This window comes from Pan troglodytes, chromosome 10 (genome assembly GCF_028858775.2).
Source record: "Pan troglodytes isolate AG18354 chromosome 10, NHGRI_mPanTro3-v2.0_pri, whole genome shotgun sequence".
Classification (NCBI taxonomy): Eukaryota; Metazoa; Chordata; class Mammalia; order Primates; family Hominidae; genus Pan; species Pan troglodytes.
The window spans coordinates 154,333-170,358 of NC_072408.2; the positions used below are offsets into that span (position 1 = coordinate 154,333).

The window sequence follows — 16,026 nt, forward strand, 5'->3', positions numbered from 1 at the left end:
GAATCCTATCTAAACGTTGAAAAGACTATGAAAAACCAGTGAACAATTTCAAGTCACAAATCTTAATAAAATAAAAGGAAATAATTAAATAAAGACTAGTGAACAACCTCAAAATAAATAGCATTCTAAATGGCAAATGATAAAACAATATTAATTAAAATGGGAAATGACATATTTCTGTCACAACTATCAATTAGAGATAATATTAGGCAATATTTATAATCTTAGACTAATATTATCTTAAAGGTCTGGTGAGTGTAGAAGTCAAGGAAATAAAATATCTAGTAGACATTATAGAAAAAGAGAAGTAAATTTCCCATGTTTTACCAATAATATAATTGTAAAAATAGAAAGCCAAAGTATTCCAATTTTTATAATTATAGTATCATTTAGAAAATTTGGTAAGCTAAATGGAAACAGATATATTACACAATTACTTATCTTATCTTAGCAGTAAGTTTCCAGATACATAAACAGCAAGAAATGTCCAACTCCTGATAGCAAAATTAATTTTTTTAATGTAGGAATAAATTTAACAGAAAAGGGACACGATTTATATGAAGAACATTATAAACTTTGTGAAAGACTGCAAACTCTCTGGTTAGATGAAAAGAGATAACATGTTTCTAGATGGAAAGATAATAGAATTAAAATATGAAGTTACTGACCATTGATTTGGAAGCTAAATGCTATCCTATGATAATTTTAACCAAATATTTATAAAGTTGACAATATTGTGTTAAAATTAATATGTGCAGGTAAGGGGTATAGAGAGTCTAAACTCTGACCACAAGCCCAGGGACTTCTAGGAACACGTCCCTTGATTTATCTTCCTATCAGCCTGCTCTAAACAATGAGCCAAGTTAGAGAAATGTGGAATTTACCAGTTTTATTCCTGGTCATGGCAAGGAGTTTACTTCTGGTAATCAGAATTGTTTATTGTAAAACTCTTACACACCCACATACCCCAGAGTGGCTATGTGACCAGCACAATATAAAAATTAAAGGACAGAGTGAATAGTCTCCCTGGGTTAAAGTGTTCACATCTGGCTCGACCTCACCTTCTGCAAAACAGGTACCTTGTTAATGCACTGGCCTAGAAGTAACACCTTACATGTCTTAAGAACGTTAGAGGCCAGTCTCTATAACTTTCACAAATGCAAAATTTATAAACAAGCATTACCATATAGAATAAAGAAATGAATAATAAATAAAATTACTCCAGTTAGGTTTGGTTCAGGAGTGCAAGAGGGGTTTAATATTTAAAAAATCAATTTACCTTACAGACAAAAAAGATAATCTGACAATCATATCATAATAGATGCTGAAAAATTCTGAAAACTTACAACATGCATTCAATTTCTTAATTTTTTTAAAAAGCACACTCTTGAATAGAAGGGAACATTTTTATCTGATAAAGAATACAATTTTTCAGTAAGCATGGCACTTAAGGTTCAACTATTGACAACTTTTCCTCTGAGAGAGAAATAAGACAAGTCTAGCAGCTACCACCAGTTCTATTCAACACATTCTAGAAATTCTGTCCAGTACATAAAACAACAAAAGGAAGATAGAACTGTTAATATTTAGAAAAAAGGAAATAAAATTGCCATTATTTGCAGACAAAATAATTGTGATCCTAGAAAATAAAATATATATGTATAAGTTCCTAGCTATGATAAATAAAATTAGCAAGGCCACTGGATACAAGGTCAATATTTTATATAAAAATGCATTTCTATATGTCAGCAATAATCAAAATCAGAAGTTCTTTAAAAGTAACACAAAAACCTAGGAAAATACTAGCAAAAGATTTTCATAATCTCTACCCCGAAAGCTGTAAAATATTACTTAGTAAAATTAAATAATCCAAATAAATTGAGACATTGGAAACATTTGAAAAAATATTTTTCAGTGAAATGCAAATAAGTATTACATATGAGAAATCGTTGTACACCCATTAATTGGAAATTTTTATAGAGAATTATAATGCCTCTTGCTGGTAGGAAAATAGGAAAAAGTAGTCCCATTTTGAAACTAAAAATTGAAGTACTAAAGTTTTAGGGTAAATGAATCTATAAATGTTTATTGAAAATATAAATACATATCTTGCTTAAAAAATATAGAAGTCTCACTCCTAGTTATTATCTATCGCATAAAATCGAAAGTATCCTACAGGAGGAAATGTGTACAAGAATAAATTTGAAACATCGTCATGATATTGATGTCACTGGATAGGGGAATAGCTAGATACATTATGGTATATCCAAATCAAATAAATTTAGCCAAATAAACAAACATGAATCCAGTATCACAGACTGGATTTTATCTTCTGTCTTAAATGAGCAAAAGAAAAATATTAGAAAAAAAAGCATATTTAGCATGGACTGTCAAATATAGGACAATGGGAATGTAAGATAGTGATAGATCACAGGATAGTGATCTCTGAGAGAGGGGAAACAAATGAGTTAAGTCCTGTAATTCCCACAGCTTACTGCCTAGACAGAGTTTCCAGGTGCCTGTGCAGAGGGGAAACACAGGAGTGTGGTAGTCTCCTCAAGTTGAAACAGATAGAGTCGGTGCTTTGGGGAGACCCACATGGGTAGAATTCATAAGACAGAGTGCCAGCTGCCCCTTTCAGGTACTGGAGCTTTGAAAAGACAGCAAGCTCCCGAGATCTGCAGACAGTCCCCCCTAAATTGCCATGTAAGGACCGATCGTGTGCATGGATTGGAGAAAACTACCTGAGTCTGGGGGTAAAAACACCTGAAATGAATAGCTGGAACATTTCCCGAAGGTCACAGAAAGTCAGGAATGGTAGAGTTCTCTCACCAACCAGAGTGCAAAAACAAAAACAAAAACAAAAACAAAAACAGACATAGGCATTGGATAGAGAACTCAAACCAAATAAACACTTATGTCCAGACAAAAACACGTATGCAAATTTAATGGTGTTTTTACTCATATTTGACAATATTTGGAAACAATCTAAGTGTCCTTCAGCTGGTTAGTGGATAAATGAAGTGTGGCTCATCCACACAATGGACCCAACGATTCAGCAGTGAAAAAGGAAGGAATTGTGGCTGAAGCCAGCGACATGGATGAGTCTCAAGTCCTTTATGCTAATTGAAAGAAGGCAGAATCAAAATGCCACATATGATATGATTCCATTTTCAAGACATTCTGGAACAGGCATACACTAGGGCTAGAAATCAGATCATTGGTGTCAGTGGTGGGAGGTGGGAGAATTATTGAGTACATAATGGCACAGAACAATGTGTTGGGCAGGAATAGAATTGTTTTATATCTTCATTTTTGTGATGGTTACACAATTGTGTATGTATGTCAGAACTCAGTGAACTCTACACTAAAATGGTTGAAGTTTACATTTAACCAATACTTTATCATAAAAAATGAAAAAAAATAGATAGTATTTGATGACTTGGAGCAACTGCCATAAGCTATCTTTAGTAAGAAGATAGGGACAATAGTTACAAGATAATATATTTCTTAAAAAACAAACAATCACAGAAACACATATAATTTTGAATATGTATGTATCTACTATATATATATCTGTGTGTGACTATATGAACATAGATAAAAGTGGAACATAATTAACATGAGTTGCCTATTTCGATGGAAATTTAACAGAGTAGGAATAGGAAGGTAGAAACGAAGCAAAAAAGGCAGGAAGGAAATTCGAGGCTTAATTACACACACACACACAAAAACTACATAATATCAACATATCCAGCCTGGTCAACACGGTGAAACCTCTGGCTCTACTAAAAATACAAAAACAAAAAACCAGCTGGGCGTGGTGGTGTGCACCTGTAGTCCAAGCTACTTGGGAGGAAAAGGCAGGAGAATTGCTTGAACCTGGGAGGTGGAGTTTGCAGTGAGCATGGATCACACCACTGCACTCCAGCCTGAGCAACTAAGTGAGACTCTGTCTGAACTAGTTAGATAGATAGATAGATAGATAGATAGATAGATAGATAGATAGATAGACAGATAGACAGATTTAAAAGCTGCAATCTATATGTTTAAGGCTGTAAGAACAAAATGAACTAGAACTCCACTTTCTTAGATATCGGAACTATTAGGCTGCCTCTGACTCTACCAGAAATTTCCATTTCACTTTCCTTTCCCTTCCTGGTCCTTTTTCATTTTTTTTAATTCTCCTCCTCACTTGCAATTTAAAACCACTACTGATTCTCTTTAAGGTTTGATCATGGCAATCATGGGTAAAGAGATGTTGACTCCGTGATCCAGATATATATATATATATATATATATATATATATATATATATATATATATATATATTTTTTTTTTTTTTTTAATTGGCCCTTTCTAAAATGAGAAAGACTGCGTTTTTGTCCCTCACACTCTGGGTGAGACCAGCTGCCCCTAGTTTTATCAGTCATATTGTTATCTTTCACTATTCTTCAACTCACTGGAAAAGAATGGGTCTTTCAACATCTAACACAGGGGCTCTATTAGAATCTTTTTAAGGCAAATCATAGTTATGTAGTAATTATAAGATGGCAAAAGACTAAAGGTGAATTACAAACATATTTTCTAATTGTCTTATCTGGTGTTTTTCCTAGTCTTCTTATTAGAATGGACAACAAATATCTATTAATGTTTATGGAGCTCTTACTACACGGAAAAACCTTCACAGGTGTTATTTCATTTAATCCTCATGACAACTCCACAGGGAAGCTACTTTTCTTTTCTCTATTTTCTATCTAATAAAACTGAAGCACCCTAATATTTAGACATGGGTGCAGTGTCAACATCGTGTCGGAACCCTGGGCAGCCCGTGCTCTTCCCTAACTGGTTATGGTATGCTCACATCAGACCACCATGACACACTGCCCGCACAGCTTCCCTTTGAGAATCACTGCCTTGGCTTAGGCCTTCATCATCTCTCACTGATATTTCTTCAGCACATACATGTTTTTTTGACTCCAGCCTTTCACCCTCTCCATTCTCCTCATCTCAGACAGAACAGCCCTTTAGAGCAAATTTGATTGGTCACATGCTTTAACATGACTACCTGCGTCACCATCATCCTGCAGACACATTTCCAATTCCTCAGCACTCTCTAGAGTCCCCTTCCTTCCTCTCCTGTTTCATCAGTTCTCTTCTCCCTGTCCAATCACACATGTCTTTCATCCCTAACTACTCCCATCTTTCTGCCCTCTTTGGGGATTCTTCCCTCCAATTAGGACATGATCCCTCCCACCTCTCTTTGGTTCCGTCTTCTCTCAGTAATTCCTTACTTCTGGCTTCCTGACTACTTTTCATTTCCCTTCAGTGCTCAGTTCAGGAGTCATCTCCTTCAACAAGGCATCTCGAATCCATCTGAATCACCTTCCATCCCTCTTAAAGCATCCTTCATAACCGATTGCAATTCCTTGCTTATCTACTTAAGCTACTAGACTGAGACCACCTCAAAGGCAGGGATCGTGGCATCCATCTTTGTGCATCCAGGTATCATCTATGCTATGTATTTAATAATTGGCTTGAACAGAGAAAAAGAAGTAAAATATTATATGAGTTTAGAGAAAATGTGTTGTTAATACATAGTTCCAATGATTTATAGTCCCCTTTCTATTTTAAACTTTAAACTTAACTTTGTCTGCTACAAAATGTTAAAGAAATGAGTCATGGCACAAAAGCAAAAATTAAGAACTTACCACACTGTTAAACAATTAACTAGGTTTATGGCTGTAGCCAACAGATGGATGGTTGAATTTTCCCACCCCATCCCCTAGCACCCTCACCCACTACCACCAACCCCAATTTCCAATGGCTGTAATTAAAAATATGATCAATACTTATTTTTGGTATAATTCTTTGGAAGTCTGAAAGAAGAAACAAATAGGATAATGTTCAATGAGGTTGAAAGATGATCTATAGTACAAGTACAGTTGTGCTATTGTAAGGTTTGCCAGGTGTGGTGGCTCCCTCTTGTAATCCCAGCACTTTTGGGAGGCTGAGGTGAGAGGATTGCTTGAGGCCAGGAGTTTGAGATCAATCTGGGCAACATGGCGAGACACTCTTTACTTAAAACATATACATTTAAAAAGTAAAGTTAACACGATGCTAACGTATATGGGGAATGACATCCGATGATAAATGTGAACAAAACAAAAGAGAAAAGAGAACAAACCCTTTCTGTTTTATTGGAGTTTCACAGACACTTATTGGAATACCACAGGTAGTTATGGTTCCTCTATTTTAAGATGATATGTAAACACTGGAATGATGGTTAAAAATATATATGTGGAAGAATAAGACTGTTTATTATAAAGAAGCCCAAAGACTGATTAAATTGCATTCAAGTATTTGTAAATTTATTTCACAGATAGTGCTAAATCTCTGTTCTCAGTTCCCAGAAACAAGATTAGACTATTTTTCTTCCTGTTTTGAAAAAATTGGATTGCTCTAAAAAGAAGGCAAGCCTACTGTACTTGATTCTGGGCAACTTGAGAAAATGATCAGAAAACTTTTCCACCTCTTTATGCCTTTAACCCAACTTACAAAAATTGCAACAACAAACATGTTGGTGATTACAACAATGCTCCTTTCAGGGAACTCAATTACCCGCCAATTATTAACTTGGTCAGGAGGTTTTAAAGCAAGACAAACCAGAGTTCCATGTATACAGTCTACAGAATAGAAATGAAAATACACAGTATCATCATTCCACAACATGCAAGAAAGAAAACTATTTTTTTTTAAAGAGGAAAATGTCCTACCATGATTTAGGTTTGCTGTGTGATCAGCTGCAGGAAAGTGGTGCTCTCCATTATTCTATCCTTTCATCAGCTTCCAGTGTGAATCTTCTGTGAGAAATGGCTCCCAACCGCAGAAACCCGACTCAAAGTCACAGGCGAGATGCTTTGCTGTTACACGTAGAAGAGAAAACAGGTGAGGAGAAATGAAGAGCATGCAGGCAAACACTGCTCTACGCTAGCTAATCATCTTAGGAGGCCTGCAAAATTATTCTGCTTGGTAGTGAATATTCTCTAATGATCGGAATAGCTTTCCTTTATCTAGTCACACACAATATCTCAGGTGCTGTGTGAGGCATGACCCTTCCACATGCTTCCATCTGTAAGTCTGGTACATTTCATTCTGGTTGGCCATCTCCATTTTATTTAATGATGCAAGGTGGAACTCCAAAGCTTTTCAGGGAGTAACTAATTTGCTTGCCCAGTATAAACCTGCTGAGATGGTAGTTTAAATGAAAAAAATCCACTGGGAAGGGGGAAGTTTAAATTAATTCTGGACACACAAATAACTTGAGGTCAGCATCTCAGTATGCATTTTATTATTCTATCCTAACACTTTCTCAAAAAAAAAAAATACCTAGCCATTTTGGAATTGCAGGTAAATTAGATATTCGGAACTGAGCTGGTGTTATCTTTTGTCTTTTTTTTTTTTTTTTTTTTTTTTAAGGCAGAGTCTCGCTCTGAGGCCCAGGCTGGAGTGCAGTGGTGCAATCTTGGCTCACTGCAAGCTCCACCTCCCGGGTTCACGCCATTCTCCTGCCTCAGCCTCCCGAGTAGCTGGGACTACAGGCGCCCACCACAACGCCCGGCTAATTTTTTATATTTTTAGTAGAGATGGGGTTTCACTGTGTTAGCAAGGATGGTCTCGATCTCCTGACCTCGTGATCCACCCGCCTCAGCCTCCCAAAATGCTGGGATTACAGGCGTGAGCCACCACACCCAGCCCAACATTTTATTTTACATGAAAGACATCTGGAGACAATATCACAGTGAAAATTAATGCATCATACAAGGTCCTTGGTTTAAATTTCTTTCATTTGACTATTATACCAATGTCCCCTGTGAAGGTACACAATTCATATTAGCATTTAAAATTGTTTTTAAAGTCCTATAATTTAAAAAACCCCTTTTTCATGGAATTTCCTGAACTATTTTGATTTGAAGATATATCTATCATTCCAACTTTTTTGGAACACAGTGAAGTAGATTCTATATATATATATATTTTTTTCCTATATGAGTTATTGAAATTTTATATATAAATACAAATGTGTATTTTATTGTGGTAAAATATACATGACATAAATGTAACATTTTAACAATTTTTAATGTAAGCTTCTATGGTATTAGGTACATTCCCATTGTTGTACAACCATTACCACCATCCATCTCCAGAACTTTTTCATTCCCAAACTGAATCTCCACCCCCATTAAGCAATACTTTCCATATCCCCTCCCCTCAAACCCTGGCAACCACCATTTTACTATCTGTCTCTATGAGTTTGCCTACTTTAGGTACTTCATATAACTGGGACCAAACAATACGTGTCCTTTTGTCTCTGGCTTATTTCAAGGTTCATCCATGTTGTAGCATGTGTCTGAAAATTAGATCTATTTCATGTATAAACTGTTCAGGGATCCAATGTGTATCTTTGGACATGTTTGGCATGTTGTATTTTAATTATTTTGATAGAGATTTTTAAAACATATTGCATATATATGTATTAATTTTTTAAGCTTTATTGATGTATAAGTGACAAACAAAATTGTAACTAAGGTATGCAATGTAATGTTTTGATATACATATACATAGAGAAAAGATTACCACAGTAAAGCTAATTAGCATCATTTCATCATATAGTTACCTTTTGTGTGTGTGATCAGAACATTTCAGATCTACTCTCAGCAAATTTCAAGTATACAATACAGTGTTATTAACTACAGTCACCAGGCTGTACACTAGACTCCCAGAACTTATTTATCTTGTAAGTGAAAATTTGTATCTTTTGACCAACACCTCCCCATTTCGGCCAGGCCTCAGCCCTGGACAACTGCCATTCTACTCTCTGTTTCTACAAATTCAACTTTTTTAGGTTCCATGTATAAGTGAGATCGTGCTGTATTTGTCTTTCTCTGTCTGGGTTATTTCATTTTGCATAATCCCCTCCAGGCTCATCATTGTCACAAATAGCAAGTTTTTTCTTCATTATTGCTGAATAATATTTCATTGTGAACACATATACATTTTATACACACACACACACACACACACACACACACCACTTGTTTGATCCATTCTCAGAGACTTCAGTTGTTTTGGCTGGATATTTTGAATAATGCTGCAATGAACATGAGGGTGCAGATATATTTTAATCTTAACTGCCCTCATTTAATACAGGATTATGTTAATAAACATCAAAAATCTATTGTTTGGTTTTAGAGAAATTTTACTCAGAGTTCATCAGTTAAAGTAATATTTTAAGATCATGACAAAGCTTTCTCTTGCATATTTAACCACTACAGCATATGAGCAGACAAGAAAGAATTTCATTGTGCAGCTGGGAAAAATTCTGGATCATGAAAAGTAAAATATTTTATGAATCCTCCAGAAGTTAATCAGCTCTCTGTGAAATAAGAAAGAAAGCTATGTATGGGAAATGAATGGGGAGTATTTCATTTAATGAGAATATATTAGATTCTAACAGGATTATATTATAAATATTGTGTTAATATACATTACAAATACACATTATAAATATTTTATTAATATTGATGCTCTTAAGGACTAGCAAAGTAAAGAGAGTTTTTGCTTCTACCCTGAGAGAACTCCGACTTGTTTGCCTTTAGTTTTTATCAATTTTTTTAGATGCCATCTGTTTCTTCCCCTAGCTGTCTTCCTTCCTGAAGCCTCTTTGGTACAGTGGTTCTCAAAGTTTCATATGCAGACAAATCACCTGGGACCTTGTTCCATGTAGCTTTTGGTTCCGTAAGGCTGGGTCAGGGCCTGAGGTTCTGCATTTCCACTAAGTTCCCAGGTAATGCTGATGCTCTGGTCCATGGAGTCTGCTGTTGCAGCAAAACACACAGGCCATTTTTATTAACTGATTTTGAAAAGCCACCGGTCTGGAGGCTATGTTATGCCATATATTAAAATAATACCTAAAAGTAAGAGCAACTTGATAATGAGAGAAGACCTGAGTGAGTCTGCCTTTGGGGAAAAGCACACTGGCTGTGGAATACCAACTGACAATCCTCACGAGTTCATATTTACTCATTCTCCAGAATTTGGTAAGTATTCCTGGTGCTATTCAAACTGCCTGCACAAGCTATACCCTCCTAGAGATTCATTCTAAAGTGCAATAAAAAAATATATAAAGATATTTTTCTTGTGCTTCATGTACATGGAAGAATCGTTTATGAAAAAAACTTGATATTACAAATTCAAATTTGTAAAACACAAATGTTTTCGTATGTGTAAAATGTTTCAATATGGATTTAAATTTCAAAGGAAAGCCTCTTTTATTTTGTAAGAATATACATATGCACGTGTCTATATGCAAAAATATATTAAATACTTTAGTGCAGCAAATAGTGTAAATTTATATCAATTCTAATAATCCAAATCTATATAATTTCACAGCATAAATAATTGTATATATATTTACATGAAACACTCATTTTGGTATCAAAATACATGAATACACATATATACTGTATGCAATATGGCTACATTTTTATGACATATTCCCTATATCAAGTCAATCTCAATCATGCAAACATGACAGGTTTTCTTTGGACAAATGAGGTTACACTATTTAAACACTTAAAAGACTAATAAGTAACACTGTTTTTGTTGAGAAACACAATTACTCATTCCTGCATTCACCCAAAGAAAATAGCAGAATATGGCATCAAGAGCTACTGAACTGGAAAAATGTCATATACATAATCAATGAAACTTCAATAAATGAGAAAATATGTTGAAAATCAAATGCTAAACAATTTTTTAAAGGTGAACATAAAGTATGATTTACTACGGGGAAAATAATGGAGGGGAAAAAGCTAAGCTTCCAAATATACAAGTGCCCAGGTGCAGTGCCTCATGCCTGTAATCCCAGCACTTTGGGAGGCTGAGGCCGGTGGATCACCTGAGATCAGGAGTTCAAGACCAGCCTGGCCAACATGATGAAACCTGTCATTACTAAAAATACAAAAATTATGTGGGTGTGGTGGCACATGCTTGTAATCCCAGCTACTCTGGAGGCCGAGACAGGAGAATCACTTGAACCCGGGAAGTGGAGGTTGTAGTGAGCCGAGATCATGCCATTGCACTCCAGCCTGGCTGACAGAGCAAGACTCTGTCTCAAAAAAAAAAAAAAATTATATACGTGGAAAGAAAGGAAATATATTTTCCTTCAGTTATTGACATTAAGAATTATAGAAACTGTTAGAAAGAAATATTTCCCCAACAGAAATGAAGCAAATTGTCTGTAAAAAATTTAAATAAAACATAGAAAGAAACTTCACATACATTGGAGTAAATAAATTGCTCTTACATCGCTTGTTTTGAACAAAAGAAGAGAGCAGCCCAAAAGCTCCGTTGAGCTCACACTGGTTAGCCGATTACTTGGTTTAAAGCTAGGAGTCTGAAGTATTAACTGGATTGCTGTTGATGAACATGGCAGAAGGGGATTTTAGCCTTACTTTCTCATCTCCTCTCTCCTGTGTCCCTCCGCATTGCTCTTAATAAAATCCAAGCTTCCCAAGAGAAACCAATTATACAGAGCTTTTCACTTAAAAGGTGGCATTTATCTTATTACAATATTTTCACCTCTGCTCAACAAAACATCTCACTAAAATAAGACACTGCAGTAAAATAAACGTCAAATTTTTAATATCTTTTAAAAACCACCTGTTTGTGATACAGAAATTGGATTCATATCCTTGGAATTCATGTTTTCTAAAGAGACACAGGGATCTCAGTTGCTAAGTTACCTCATATGAGAATCATCCTGTGGATTGTAAATTAAATTATATTTTTGTTGAACTATGACTATGCTTGAATAGCAATGGGATCTCTTGTCATCACTTCTATCAAAGACTCTTCAGAAAAGGCCTGAAAGAAAGGTGTTGGGGCACTTTGGCCCTCCCAAACGCCAGTCATGGCTGAAGTGATTTCTTTTTTTTTTTTTTTTTTTCCAGACGGAGTCTCACACTGTCGCCTGGGCTGGAGTGCAATGGCGTGATCTCAGCTCACGGCAACCTCCACCTCCCATGTTCAGGCAGTTTTCCTACCTCAGCCTCCCAAGTAGCTGTGATTACAAGTGCCCAACACCACGCCTGGCAAATTTTTTGTATTTTTAGTAGAGACGGGGGTTTCACTATGTTGGCCAGGCTGGTCTTGAACTCCTGACCTCGTGATCTGCCTGCCTCGGCCTCCCAGAGTGCTGTGATTACAGGTGTGAGCCATTGCACCCGGTTGGCTGAAGTGTTTTCTAGGCAAGTAAGAGGAGAGCGGCCCTTCCTCCAGGGCAGCCATGATGGCTGAAGTGATTTCTACAATCATGGTAGCTGCTCTGGAGGAAGGGCCACCCTCCTCCTACTCATCCCTCCCAGCTACAGCTTCCAAGATGATTGACTAGAGAGGAAAAAAGCATACACAATAAAAGTTAGCAACCCATACTATATGCCTCCAAGGCAAAGGTACAAAAAGTTTCCTTCTACCACCCATCTTCTCTTTAATCAAAGCACACACATTCGCACACCCAGCCAACAATAATCACAACTATTCATTTGTAGAATAAATTGAGAGATGTTGCAGACTTTGCAACAAGCACCAAAACATTAAGTTAAAATAGAGATCCCTGAAGGCATAGTACTAATAGTTTCAGAGCAATAATGCATATTTATCACATTTCATACATATGACTTACCTTTGCCTTGATAGAAACAAAGACTGTTTTAAATCCAACTAACAGTCTTGAATTAGAGCATGTTAACTAGTAAGCCATTCACTCACTTACAGCAAGTTGCTGGGTCTTCATCACTCTCATCGGAGCAGTCCTGCCGAGAGTCACAGACAGATTCTTTGGCGATGCACTGGCCACTAGTGCAAGGGAATTCGTCTTCAGAGCAAAGCTTTCTGGATTGGGTCTGTCCACAGGCATAGACCCAGAGGTGATCAAGGGCAATAAAACTTCTCTGGCTCTAAAGAGTCCCTTCAAAAATAATCTTTAGGAAGAAAAAGATTAATTTATGAGTTTGCAATCTCCTTAATAAGACAAAAAACTAAAGAAGGTTGATAAAGACAAAGTAGTTATTGAGAAAAAGTGTTTAAAGCAACCAAGGCAATATATAACAAAGTTCCTGTTTGATAAGCTCAACCCATGCTCATACGACTGATGTAACAAACCTGCACGTTGTGCACATGTGCCCTAAAACTTAAAGTATTAAAAAAAAAAAACTGATGGAAACATTTGCTCCACTAAAGGCTCAGAGAAACCTCCCAGGATCAGGCAAAACACAAGCATCCCACTTAACTATCAAAAATGTCCCTGACTGCAAACTTGTTACTTGGTCATTATCTTTACAGCTCTCTTTCTTTCATTTTCAAGGAAAATAAGAAGTATTGTCATTACTTATAGAACAAGAGCTGTAACTGCATCTGACTTATTTTTTAACTAGTGAAATTAGTATTTGAATACATGAAGAAAAATATCAGGCAAACGGAAACAGACACAATATAGGAATAAAAAATGTAAGGGAATAAACATAAAACTCTATTCAACTTACATAAAAGAGTAACTTCTTTAATGAGAAAAGAAGTGTCAATTAAAGTAAATAAATTTTGTTGTCACCAATTGAATTGCTAGCTTTTCTGGAGATAAGCAATATTAGCAAATGAAACAACCGCACATTGCTGGTCAAGTGTAAGATAATGTCAAAGTATTAGCATTCCTTGAGTTTCTACCAAGAGCAATTATTACTTAACACCAAAAGTGCAGAAGTATAAATAGCTGGCTGTATCCCAGATAACTAATTATTTGCTGTCCAGAACATTAGCCATGAGCTACAGAGGACTATTTCAATTCAAATTAATGAAAATAAAATAAAATTTAGTTCCCTCAGTCATGGTAGCCAAATTTCAATTGTTCAATAGCCTCATGTGATGAGTGGCTACCATACTGGACATCAGATATAAAGCATTTCCATTAGGCAGAAAGTTCTATTAAACAGCACTAAATGTGGTTAAAATTCCAGCCAGATACTAAGAATTAAAATTGACTTCCTTCAGTTTCATCCAGCTTAAAGTTTCTGAATAGATTTTCTTTTCAAAACACGAGGGATAGGTCAGGTGCAGTGACTCACACCTATAATCCCAGCACTTTGTGAGGCCAAGGAGGTGGATCACTTGAGGTCAGGAATTCGAGACCAGCCTGGCCAATATGATAAAACCCATCTCTACTAAAAATACAAAAAATTAGCTGGGCATGGTGGCACATGCCTGTAGTCCCAGCTGCTTGGGAGGCTAACGCAAGAGAATTGCTTGAGACCAGGAGGTGGAAGCTGCAGTGAGACAAAATCCCATCACTGCACTCCAGCCTGGGTGACAGAGCAAGACTCCATTTCAAACAAACAAAATACGAGGGATATATACTTGTTTGTTCATTAATAATTACTTAAGGTCAGATTTTCAGTTTGCAAATATGTCTAATAATTTGGTTTAGAAAATAATATTAAATTTAAATCATATCCAACAATAAGAAAACTTTGTATGCTGCTACATACTTTTCCCATAATGAATATCATACATGTAAAAATTATTAATGTATAGCTGTATATTTTCATAGCAGCAAGAGATCAGAAATGCAGAAATGATATCAATTTGAGGTTCAAAAATTGATGGTTTTAAACTTAGATCTCAAAGGCCTATAATTATTGAACAGCTAATTACATTACATATCCACTTGAGAACCTGGAATAACTCTCAAATTCATTTTCTTTACATTTTACTTCGTTTTATCTTTGAGTTAAAACAAAATTTAACCTTCAGTTTATAAAAAAAGAAACTTGTTTAGTACCTGAGAAGTTATAAAAACAGATATCAGCCTATGAAAATTAAATTGTGTCAAAATGTTAACTCAATAGGCTGTGATAGGATGTATAAATGGAATATCACTATAAAGAAATGAAATTGGCTTCATAACCCACACATATAATCAGTATCATCATTTTATACTCACACTCTAGCATAAATAAACTTACGCATTCCGTATATCATGTTGGTGCAAAAATAATTGAGGTTTTGGCCATTAAAAGCAATGGCAAAAGCCACAATGGCAAAAGCTGCAATTACATTTGCACCAACCTAATACAACACAAAATATCAATTTAATTTTTTAAGAGACAGCATTCCTATTGAGCCTATGTATGTTTCTTATGTTTCTTGGTGTACATAGAGCTTTCCATGTGTTATAAAGATATGAATTATTGCATTCAAAACATTTGCCTATACTCTACTAAGTTTCAATACCAGTTTACTATTTACCTACTTCATAATGCAATTTGTTTCCCTGGGGCAAAGCATGGTGCTGGGGAGCAAGAAAGGAAGGCTGTGGAGAATGAGGAAGCTGTGAACAAGAGTGGATACACTCTATTTCGCCCGCCATGGGAAATTTGGTCTCAGAAGGAAAAGGTACAATTTAAAAAGTAAGCAATCACTCTCCCCAAATATACAAGCACGCATCCCTAACTTAAATGCTAATTTAACTTTAACAGTGCATGATCAATTTATTGCTGCAAAGCTAAAACTTAAACCATGATAAAAAAAATACTTTTTTTTTCTTTCATACCTTAAATGTCTTCAGATCTTCTGGTATTAACACATCTGCTTTCACCCATTGGCTGTGAGTTGATATGTTGTATGTCCAAAATATTTCTTCTTCCTTTGATTTGAAGAGAAAGACATCACTCATTACCCATATTCTAATCTTCACATTTACATACATGCTCTTTTAATTACATTGTAGTAGGTATTACCTTACCTGTATGATATAAAGTACTAGGAAATCTAAAGTCTTGGTAGTCAAATTGAAAAAGCTGAATATCATTAAAAAATAAGAAAATGAAGCATGTTTATGTAGTAAAGCTGCTTTTTGTAGATAAACAGTATTAGGATGGAACAAAAATTTGGATGAAATCTTTTAAAAAAACA

The 16,026-nt window shown here is 35.6% G+C and overlaps 1 long non-coding RNA gene across 2 annotated transcripts; it reads right to left on the reverse strand.

Moving 5' to 3' along the window:
• Nucleotides 1-6,814: 6,814 nt before the first annotated feature.
• Nucleotides 6,815-16,026, reverse strand: LOC134807454 (uncharacterized). Of its 2 annotated transcripts, none has more exons than XR_010147923.1 (3): nt 15,665-16,021; nt 12,836-13,043; nt 6,815-6,923 (listed from the first exon to the last, which is right to left on the reverse strand). It is a non-coding gene; the product is annotated as an uncharacterized LOC134807454 (long non-coding RNA). The 2 variants fall into 2 exon arrangements; XR_010147924.1 differs by lacking the exon at nt 6,815-6,923 and adding an exon at nt 9,811-9,878 and having other exon boundaries at nt 15,665-16,026.